Raw genomic sequence first — 11,991 nt, forward strand, 5'->3', positions numbered from 1 at the left:
AACAAGGACTTACAGCCCTAAGACTGGCCATTGACAAGGACTTAGAGCAGCTCTGGCAGTCAATGTCAGACCTGGAGCAATCCCTCACCTCCTTGTCAGAAGTAGTATTGCAGAATAGGAGAGGCCTAGATCTATTGTTCCTAAAGGAAGGGGGACTATGCGCTGCCTTAAAGGAAGAATGCTGTTTCTATGTGGACAAGACAGGAGCAGTTAGGGAATCTCTGGCCAAGTTAAAGCTGGACCTAGAAAAAAGATGTAGAGAATATGAGAACCATAAAGGCTGGTTCGAGTCCTGGTTCACACATAAACCATAGTTTACAACTCTCCTCTCAGCTATTGCAGGACCCCTAATTATTCTATTGCTATTGGTCACAATTGGTCCCTGCATAATAAATAGGCTACTAAGGTTTGTTCAGGAAAAAATCGATACTGTCCATCTCTTATCCACATAGATTGCCCAAGATTTATCTACATAACACACAGTAATTAAAAATACCAGACTGGTGGGACTAACTTTCCTTGGTGTTTAACAGGCATACTTTGAGGTGTTAGGGAAGAGGAATTTACTGTTTGAATATACTGCTTGTCTGAATTTACTGCTTGAATTTACTTGTTTAAATTTACTGCTTGTAACCAATTAACTCGACTGGAGACACAGGCATCCGGAGATAGAGGCAAGTGCTACAGCCCCCGGAGCCTGACCTGTTCTGTGTCATGTCATGTAGACATGTCTGCTTACACAAGATAATAGGAAAGAGCCATGCCAGGCACATACCAACCATCTCTCCCCGATTGAGACACTTGAAGGGAGTTGTAACATTTTTCTTGTTTTAAAGTTATTGGTTTGTGAAATGCTTGCTTTGAAACTATTGGCTGTATAAACGCGGGCTTTTGTGTAATGGTTGTGGGAGCCTATATAATCTTTACCTAAAATTGCCTCAGGGTCGATTGCTCTAACCAGACCTGCGTGTCTTGGAAGGATGGTCGGCCCCAGCTAGCTGGTTTAATAGAACTCTGCTTGATTTTTGCATCTCCGTACTCGTGCATTTGTTCTCCAGAAGAGACCCACCGAGTCACGGACCCTAACACATGCTGTCACAATTGCTGTAAGATCATATGGAGCGAGGTCCCAGGGTCCTCTAAGACTGTTTCCATATGGCCATGTACCTCCTCCCCTGGCTCTTACAATCATTCTGCCCCCTCTTCCACAATGGTCCCTGAGCCCTGGGTGGGTGAAGTTTAATATAGGAATCCTATCCAGGGACACACACTCTATAGTCTCTTATTCTCTGCATTTTGGAGGCCACAACTTTGGTAAGGAAAAATTAGCAGCTGATCTTCTTTAAGGGAGTGATTCTAGACAGGCTGAACAGGCTCCAGTGGATGAACTCACCTTAAGGGACATCTAGGTACACAAACTTGATTCAATAGGCCTTAACATATATGACAAAATGTATGAAGTCCTATGGGCAGGCTAACGGGGTGTGTGTGTGCAGATAGGGAAGGGAGGGCTAAATATGATTAAGATGTATTGTATGAGATCCACAAAAACTCAATAAAATGTCTTTTTTAAAAAAAACCACAGGATTCAGAAACAAACGGGCAAGTTGTTCTGATGAGAGTGTAACAGCTGTGGAAAGGGATGCATTCTGCATTCTAAAATCTGTAGGAGCTTGAGTCCTAGGTTCTATCTAGGTCTCCTCAAGGACAATTCTCCCCCAGCCTCTCTGCTTTTTGCTTAGATGAGCAAGTGACTGCTCCTTTTCTTTAAGCCAGTTTGAGCTAATTTCCCTGTCCCTAGCAATGGAGTACCTGGTAGTTGCTAGTATTTAAAGGATCCTTTTCAAGAAGTGACAGGCAGGCTCCACAAAGCTTAAGGAGCTTGCCCAAGGTCACAGAGCTAGCCAAAAGGGAGGATAAAGATTGAAACTGAGATCTTTCTATTCAGAGTGCAAGCCTTTATCTGGTGTGCAAATAGACTCTCACTATTTCCATTTTAAAGGAGAGTCATGGAGGTAAAGATTATGCTTTTATCATGTTTTTAATCTCACACAATCACTACTGTGTCACACAATAGGTACTTGTTTAATGTGTATATGTTGTTGAATACCTCTATAAATAATCTACATTTACTGTCCTTTTATTACAAATAAGTCAAGATGTGGCATCGCTCAAGTTATAATCATTTCTTTCTGTTTTTCTCCGTGCAAGCTGTGATAGCACAGAGGAAGCATTTTGTGGCCCATTCTCATGCTTTTCTGCATTTTTGTCCCTCTACCATTTTTCTTTCCTCAGCAAAATCTTCCCCAGATGAGAGAAACAATCAGCATTTTATAAACCTGCACAGGGTTGTAAAATATACATACATCTTTAATAGTGACAGAGGTGTCTTTGAAACTTTCTCCAGAGTGAAATCTACTTCAGAAATTTGCATTTAACAGGCAAACATAATATTGTTGAAGGATTATAAATTCGTGGACGTTTGGATACTGGGGATTCTTTAGAATTCACATATCCATACTTCAAGCTGTAGCTTTTATGGCTATATAGCTCAAATTACCCAGGATGAATAAAGCCAGCATTTTCATTATTAACTGTGTTTGAGGGCTTAACACTTACTCCAGGAAAGCTCTTCATAACTTGAGACTCACACAGGAAGTTTCATGCCAAATAATGGGCTTCCTGCTTTAGGATATGAATTCAGTACCTCTTGAATAAATCTCCCAAAGTTGATTGGTCTTAGAAGTATTCATTTTGCACAACAGTCAAAAACTCTCCTGTTTTAAAAATGAAAAATTGCAAATAATTACTTTATAGCCTGTTTAATTGGAGTTGGAGATTTTCTGCCCCTAAAAAGTCTTCTGGATAACCATACTAATGCTCTCCCCACATGCCTTTGATCAGAATTTTATTATGGGTAGCATCTGACCTTTCAACATAATTGCATGTGGTCCAAATTAATTGTTTTGTTCTATTGTGCATTGAATAATAGACATTCTAAGATGAGACTAATTATGTGGATACCTGCTAGCAAGGAGGATCTTAGAGTGAGCTCTTTTGGGTGGCTGGAATTTAGAAAATAAGGTATAAAATGACACTTAATTAACTAATAAACCAACTGACAAGACTGACTCCACAGGAGACTTCTAGTCAACACAATTCAGAAAATTAGAAGACTTCGCTAACTGAAATATAATAAGATAGAGCTTACACACCATGCTAAACATTGTCATAAATCAACATCTTATTAAAGCAAGAGACATTTAACAGATGGACTCATTTAGAAAGGAATGTCTAAAAGCATTAGTTAACTATTTCTATCACTTATTTAAGATATGCTCTCCTTGAGAAATCTATGCTTAACTCTTGGTGACTTTCTATGGGCGTCATTTTAGTATATGTTCTAAATCTAAATTTGATGCCAATTTGCTGTGTAATTAAACAATTTAGGGGTCTCAATAACTGTGTAACTACTTTAATCCACTTTCCATTGCTGTGACAAAGTACTGGGGACTGGGTAATACATAATGAAAAGAAGTATTTTTAGCTCACAGTTCTGGAGCTTCACAGAATTCCGAGAATGGAAGCAGCATTGACTGAACTCTGATGAGGGATTCTTGGACGACAACATCATGATGGTAGGACCATGTACAAGAGGGAAAGAGCACTTGAGACAAGAAGCCAGGGACAGTCTTGCTCTTTTACAGCAGTCTCTCTTCTAGAAAGAGACAGAAACTCCACAGTGCCTGTACCCCTCAGAGTAGCACTTACAGTGACCTCACGAATTCCCTCTAGGCAGGGATGCACAGTGGTGATCAAGATTCCCACAGTCATCCTGGGGGAAAAACCCCATTCTACTACAATAGTAACTAAAGGTTCTCAGGTCGTTCATATTCTTAGGTGAGAAGACTTGTTAGGCTCTACCTCCACTTGCTTGTGCATGCAATGGAAATGAATAGGAAAGATGGCAGATAGAAAGCAGGGCTGTGATGGGGAGAAGGGGCCATTACCCTCTGTCATGGCTACTTCCCAGGCCAAGACAGCCCGAGTATGTCTTACTTGAATAAACTTTGGGCAGATTTCTTCCTAACTCAAGGTCCTGTTTTTTTTTTTTTTTTTCCTCTTTTCAGATCATTGGGTTTAGAAACACATTGAAAATTCTTTCTTTTCAGGATATAGATAGGATTTTTAAAAAGACGCCTGTAGGTTTGACCTCAGGGATATCTTTTTCAAGGACCTGGAAATCATTCCTTTAAAATGTAAATATCAAGGAGATAGGACCGCCCCCCCTCCAATCTGTCTACATTGTGATCTCATGTCACAATGATACAAAGAGGTCTACTTTCTTTTAGGTAAAGCCAATTAGCAAATTTTTGCCCTCTTACCCCAGCACTCAAAAATCTTCCTTCCCTTTTTGTTCAGTGAAATTTAGACCAGAATTTTCCCCTATTACAATAACCTGGAGTTAAGACTTCCTTGCCTATTTAACTGTTACTCTGCACAAAAATGAACCACAAATAGATGAAAGACCTTCATATAGGGCGAGTGCTTCAAAATATAGGTATAGGCAAGGAATTTCTGAGCAATATTCTACTGTTTAGAAAGTAATGCCAAGAGTTGACAAATGGAAACTTGTGGAATTAAAAATCTTCTGCTTAGTAAACAGTTAATAAATGAACAGACATCTTACAAAATGAAAGAAAAGTTTTTGCTAGCTGTGTATCTGATAGAGGATTAGTAGCTAGACTATACAAAGAGTTGAAAAATCCAGGGCTGGAAAGATGGCTCAGCAGTTAAGAACACTGGTTGATCTTGCAGAAGACCCAGGTTCAAATCCCAGCACCATATGGCAGCTAACAACTGTGTATAACTCCAGTCCCAGGGGATCTGACAGCCTCTTCTGACCTCTGCGGGCATTGCACGACACAGGTGCACTTGCCTACATGCAGGCAATACACGCGCACACACAAAATTTAAAAAATAAAATAAAAATTTAAAAAAAGTTTAAAAAAGTGCTGAAAAACCTAAGCAAGAAATGAAACGATTAAATCTGGAGTAATTTAAAAATTAATTGAGCTTTTGTACTTTTCATACAACAGTTCTTAGTCAAATTTAGACCTCCCCAGTCATGTCCCACAAATCTCCACCAGACTTCATGTAATTTTCCACACTTGTTAAATCCTATCCAGTCATGCATATGTACCCAGATGTCCTTCAGTGTAAATTTGTCCACTGGAGTTTAGTCAGTCTGTCTAGAGATTGTAAGTAAGGCATAATCTCCCTCACCCAGTACTCTCAGTCTCCAATAGTTTTCAGTCTAGGACTGCCAGCCTGCTACCCATTTCTCTCACTCCACTCTGGGCCCTTGGCTGATTGAGTTAGCATGGGTCTTGTGTTCAATGCCACCACTGCCACAAGTTCACAAATGTAAGCTTCCAGTGGCCTGAAAACCCCTGCTTCCCTGTGTTCATGAAACAGCTCCGGATCTTACAATCTTTCCACCCCCTTTTCTGCAATCGTTCCTGAGCTGTGGATGGGTGAGGCTTAATATAGGAGTCCTATCTAGGGACACATACTTTGCACTCTCATATTCTTTAGAACTTGGCCATTTGGGGCCTTCTGTGTACATCATACTCTTGTTGTATAAGGAAGCTTCACTGGTAAGAGTTGAGGGATGCATTAGTTTCTCTCTACCCCTTATTCCACTATGTTCCATGAACCTTAGGTGTAGAAGTTCAACTGTAGATGTGTCACCTAGGACTGGGCATCTCTCAGATTTATATTCTCTGTGTCTGACCAGTTGTGGGATTCTACAGTAGCCTCCATCTATTGCAAATAGAAACTTCTTTGGTGTATGGTATGGTTGTCTGTAAATATAAGAATCCATATTTAGAATATGGTAAGAAATTTCATTTGCCTAGAACTATGACAGAGATAGGATTTTCTATAGGATCTATGTCCTCTCCTGCCATGTGTATTTGGCTGAGTTTATAGTGTCACCCATGAGTTCACTCCCATTGAGAGGGCTTTAAGTCCAATTAGATACTGTTGATTGCCCCCCCCCCGAGACAAGAGTGCCAGTACTGCACCAATAGAGGTAGTTTGCTATGTGGTTGTTATGGTTATTAGGCTTTAGGAATGGATTGGACCATTGTATTTTTTTTTCTCTTAGCAGTTTTCATATTATCATTTAGCATTATGAGAGCTAAACTTCAGGTAGAAGACTTTCAGGTCAGTTCCTGCTTCATTACTCCAAGAACTGTATCCAAAGTATGCCCTGTCTTTAGCAGTAGGGTCTTATCTTCTAATTCTGGGAGATAACCAAGAGCTTTGGCAATAGCCTGTGTTAATTTGGGAGTCCCTTGTACCACTCTCACAGAACACTCAGAGGGAGGTCCTTTCTGTCTGGCACTGTGTTCCTTGCCAGACAGCCCCCAGGTATAGCATACAAATACACTAATGTTTAGACACTGTGCATTTCTCAGGGGGTGTTCAGGAACATCACATTTCCCTCTGGGCTCCCTAGCCCACCAAGATTCATTCATCTCTACTACCTCCCTCCCTGGTCCTGGTGCTACCATTATTCCCACTTCCCCCCAATAACACCCACCTCCCACCAGTCTCCTTCTCCTGAGTTCCCTCCCCCCAATACCATGCCCTCTTCGGGTCCCTCCCTCCTCCCTTCCCAATGGATACTTCCACTTTCCCCATCTCCCTGCTGGTAACATCTGTTCCCTACTAATCCCCTCTTTCAGGTTCTTTCTTTTTTTTTCTCTGTGTATCCTTTCCATTTTCCTGGCTCTTGGTGTTGCATCAGGATATATACTCACATATAAGGAATTGGTGCTACAATTCACAAATGAGGTAAAACATACATCATTTGCTTTTCTGTGTGTTACTTCACTAGAACTTTCACTGGAATTTTCTATTTCCATTCATTTACCCAAAAACTTCATAATTTCATCTTTTCTTACCACTGAGTAGAACCCTATTGTGTAAATGTATCACATTTTCATTATTCCTTCATTAGTTGAGGGACATTTAGGTTGTTTGCATTTCTTAGCTATTGTGAAGAGAGCAGCAACAAACATGGATCTCAACAGTAGGATGAGTCCTTTAGGTAAATGCCAAGGAGTGGTATCACTGTATCATATGATAGATTCAATTTTAGTTTTTTGAGGGCTCTCCACACTGCTTTCCATAGTGGTTGCACGAGTTTGCATTCCCACCAGCAGCGAATGAGCATTTCCCTTTCTCCACACCCTTGCCAGCATTTGGTGTCTTTCATTCTCCTGATCTTAGCCAGTTTGGGATAAGATGGACTCTTAAAGTAGTTTTTATCTGCATTTCTCTGATTACTATGGATGTTGAGCACTTTTTAAAGGTGCTTCTTAGCCCTTTTTATTTCTTGGTTAGAGAACTCTCTGTTCAGGCCTATAGCCCATTTTTATTGGGTCATTTATTTTCTTGTTTCTTTGTATTTTGAGTTCTTTGTATATCCTGGATATTAATCCTCTGTCAGATGTGTAGCTGGTAAAGATTTTCTCCCACTCAGTGGGTTTCTTCTTCCCTTCCTTGGTTATCGCTTTTGCCATACAGAAGCTTTGTAGCTCAATGAGGTCCCACTTATTGATTGTTGACCTTAATGCCTGAGCTTCTGATATCTGATTTAGGAAAGTCCTTTCCTATGCCTGTATATTGGAGGGCATTGCCTGTGTTTTCTTCTAGAAGTTTCAGAATTTTAGGTTTTAATTGTCTTTGATTAATTTGGAGTTTAATTTTATGCAGGGTGAAAGATAAGTGTCTAAGTTTATTCTTCTATAGGCGGAGATCCAGTTTTGCTAGCACCTTTTGTTGAAGATGCTGTCTTTCTTCCATTATGTGTTCTTGGCACCATAGTCAAATATCAGGTGGATGAAACTGCTTGTACTCATGTTTGAGTCTTGTGTTCCATTGATCTATGTGTCTACTTTTGTACCAATACCATGTTTTTTTTTTTTTTTAATCACTGTAGGTCTGTAATATAATCTAAGATCTGGTCTGGTGATTCTCCCATAGTTGTTCTTTGGCCAAAGATTGCATTGGCTACCTTTTGTGGGGTCTTTTGTGATTCCATATGAATTTTAGGATAAAATTTTCTAGTTCTGTGAAGAATGTTGTGGGTATTTTGATTGGCATTGCATTGGATCTATAGATGGTTTTTGGTAGGATGGCCATTTTCACAATAGCAATTCTTCCAATCTGTGCTCATTTTCATAATGTTGATTCTCCCAACCCATGTGCATGTTAGGTCTTTCTACCTCCTGATGTCTTCCTCTATCTCTTTCTTTAAAGATTTGAAATGTTCATTGAAGAGATCTTTAATGTTTTTGGTTAGGTTTATTCCTAAATAATTTATTTTTTGAGGTTATTGTGAATGGAAAGGTTTCCTTGAATACACTTTCTGATTGCTTGTTATTGGTATATAGAAATGCTACTGATTTTTGTAAGTTGATTTTGTCTCTTGTCATGTAACTGAAAGTATGTAATCATTTCTAACAGTTTTCTGGCGCAGTTTTTGGAATCTCTATGTACAACAGCATATTGTCCGAAAATACAGATAATTTGACCTCTTCTTTTCCAATTATTACTCTTTTAATTTCCTACTCTTGCCTTATTGCTTTAGCAAGAGTTTCAAGCACTATATTGAAAAGGAGTGGGGATAGTAGATAGCCCTATCTGGTTCCTGATTTTAATGGAATCTTCCCATTTTTCTCCATTTAGAATGATGTTGGCTATGGCTTTGTTCTATATAGCTTTAATTATGTTGAGATATATTCCCTCCAGACCAATTCCTTCTAGGACTTTTAACATGAATTTTGTTGGATTTTGTCAAAGGCCTTTTCTACATCTATTGAGATGACCATGTGGTTTTTGTCTTTAAGTCCATTTATATGTTTTATTGCATTTATTGACTTACATATATTCAACCATCCCTGCATCTCTGGAATAAAGCCAACTTGATTGTGGTGGATGATCTTTTTGATGTGTGTCTGTATGAGGTTTACAAGTATTTTGGTGACTATCTTTGCATCTATATTCACTAAGGATATGGGTCTATAGTTTTCTTTTTTGTTGTATATTTATTTTGTTTTGGTATTAGAGTGATACTGCCTTCATAAAAGGAGTTTGGGAGTTCTCCTTCCATTTCTATCTTTTTGAATAATTTAAGAGGCATTGGTTGTAAATCTCCTCTGAATGTCTGGTAGAATTCTGTTGTGATCCATCTGGGCTTAGGCTTTTTTCATTTGGGAAATTTTGTATAACTGCTTCAAATTCCTTGTTTGTTATGGGTCTGTTTAAGCTGTTGATCTCTTCTTGGTTTAACTTTGATGGTGTCCATGATTTTAGAAATTCATCTATTTACTTGAAATTTTTGAATTTAATGTGGTATAGATTTTTAAAGTATTCTCTATGTTCTGAATTATTTGTTGTCTGTCTTGATGTTTCCTTGTTCATCTCTAATTTTGTTGATTTAGATTTTCTCTTTCTTTCTTTTGGTTAACAAGGATAAGGGTCTGTCTATATTGTTTAACTTTTAAAAGAGTCAGCTCTTAGTCTCATTGATTTTTTTATGTATTGTTTCCTTTGTTTTTATTTCATTAATTTCTGATCTAAATTAGTTATTTATTCTCATCTATTAGGTTTGGAGTTGGTTTGCTCTTGCCTTTCCAGAGTTTTGAGTTGTACTGTTAAGTCATGTATACATGCTTTTTCTGATTTTTTTAATGTAAGCACCAAGCTACAAACTTCCCTTTTAGGACTGTTTTTAAGATCTCCCAGAGTTTTTGTTGTGTTGTATTTTCATTTTCATTTAGTTCCAGGAATACTTTTATTTCTTAATTTCTTAATTTCTTATTTGACCCATCCATCATTCAGGAATGTATTTTTTAATCTCCATGAGTTCATGTAGTTACCGGAGCTTCTTTTGCTATTGATTATAAGCTTTATTGCACTGAGGTCTGATAGAATGCATGAATTATTTCAATTTTTTGTATTTGTTGAGATTCATTTTTTTTGCCTCAGAATGTGGTCAATTTTAGAAAAACCCTTGCACAGGCTGCTGAGTAGAAAGTATGTTGTTTGGTACTTGGGTGGAATATTCTGTAGATGTCTGTTAGGTCCATTTCTTGTAAGATGTCATTTAATTCAGAACCTTTCTGCTTATTCTTTGTCAAGCTGATCTGTTTATTGAAGATAGTGAGGTATTTAAGTCATCTACTATTACTGAGTTTGGGTTAATCTGTGTTTTACAATCCTGGAATACTGTGTTTATGAAATTGGGCGCTCCACATTTTGGTGTATATATGTTCATGATTGTAATAGCTTCTTGATCCATTGTTCCTTTGATTAGAATGAAGTGTCCCTCTTTATCACTTCTGATTAGTCTAATTTGAAGTTTATTTTATCAGATATTGGAAGTGCAACACCTGTTTGTGTCTTAGAGCCATTTGCTTTTAATATTTTTTTCATCCTTTCATCCCAAGGTAGTGTCTCTCCTTGAAGGCGAGATGAGTTTCTTGGAGACAACAATAAGATGGGTTTCCTTTCTTGACCCATTGTTCTAGCCTGTGTCTTTTGTCAGGGGGAGTTGAGGTCATAAATATTTACTGTTATTATTGAAAGATGTGTATTGAATACTGTCATTTCTGTTATTATACCTTTCTTTGCTTTCTTTCTGTGTCTTCTTGGGTATACTCATTTCTTAGGTCCTTTGTGTTGCTTCAAGAATTCTCTGTAGGACTGGCTTAATGGACAGTCATGAAAAATTTTCCATTCCCCTTCAACCATGATAGTTTTGCTGGATAAAATATTCAGGGTTGGCATACATGGTCGTTTAGAATTGGGAATACTTTGGTTCAGGCTTTGGCTTTCATAGTTTGCACAGAAATGTCAGCTGTAATTCTGATGGGTTTTCCTTTATATATAACTTGATTTTCTCTAGTAGCTTTCAGTACCTTCTCTCTGTTCTGTACATTTAATATTTTTACAGTGATATGCCATGGGGAGTTTCTGTTTTGGCTATATCTAATTGGCGTTCTAGGTGCTTCTTGAATCTCCATAGGTGAGTCCTTAATTTAGGGAAGTTTTCTTCTATAATCCTGTTGAAGACCTGGTCAATGCCATTGGTCTGAGATTCTGCTCCTTCCTGTATGCCTCTAATTCATAGATGTGATGTTTTCATATTGTCCCACATTTCATGATCATTACATTCCCTTTTTTAAAAAAAAATTTTTTTTACAGAGGACCCGCCACAGGCTGCTCTCTTATTCGAATGTCTCTCTGGTGGTAAGTCCATTGTGCCCTCTGCGCCTTGACTCCCCCAGCCACATTCACCCTTCCATCTCTGCTACTGTTCTCTCCTCCGAGTTTGGGCCCTGCCGCTTTCCTTATCTTGGGGCCCCAGACACCTGGGGAACCAATACTGCTCCCTGATCCTTTTCATCCAGACCAACGAATTGCCTTCTCAGGGCCCCAGGAGCTCTGTTTCTGGGTCTGGCCCTGCCCTCATCTCTCTCTGCTTCCCTGGGCCTGCACCACCTGCCAGCCTCATTCTGGGACCCAGGGGCTGACCTTTCCTCTTCTTGATCCTTTCCATCAAGACCAACCCAGCTCCTCAGTGCAGTCCCCAGGAGGCCTTGTGGCCTCTTCTCGCCCTGTCTGCCTTTGCATCTCTTGGTGGCATGGCCAGCAGCTGCCCTAGACCAGCATCTTTCCTGGGCCAGGCTCCCAGGCCAGTCCAAGCCCCAAATTCCTGAGGCCAAAATCGTTCCTGGAGGGATCCATACCTTAGGAGAAAGCCTGAAAACACCTGACCCTCACCTGAATTGGGCCTCTGTGGGAACTCCTGAAGACAAAATCAATCCTCCCACTCCAATATAAAATCAAAAGAGAGAACCAGAAGCTTAGACGAACCAACTTTTCATGCCCAAAAAGTAAACCACAAAGACA

This window comes from Nannospalax galili, unplaced genomic scaffold (genome assembly GCF_000622305.1).
Source record: "Nannospalax galili isolate Female #2095 unplaced genomic scaffold, S.galili_v1.0 scaffold716, whole genome shotgun sequence".
NCBI classification, from domain to species: Eukaryota; Metazoa; Chordata; class Mammalia; order Rodentia; family Spalacidae; genus Nannospalax; species Nannospalax galili.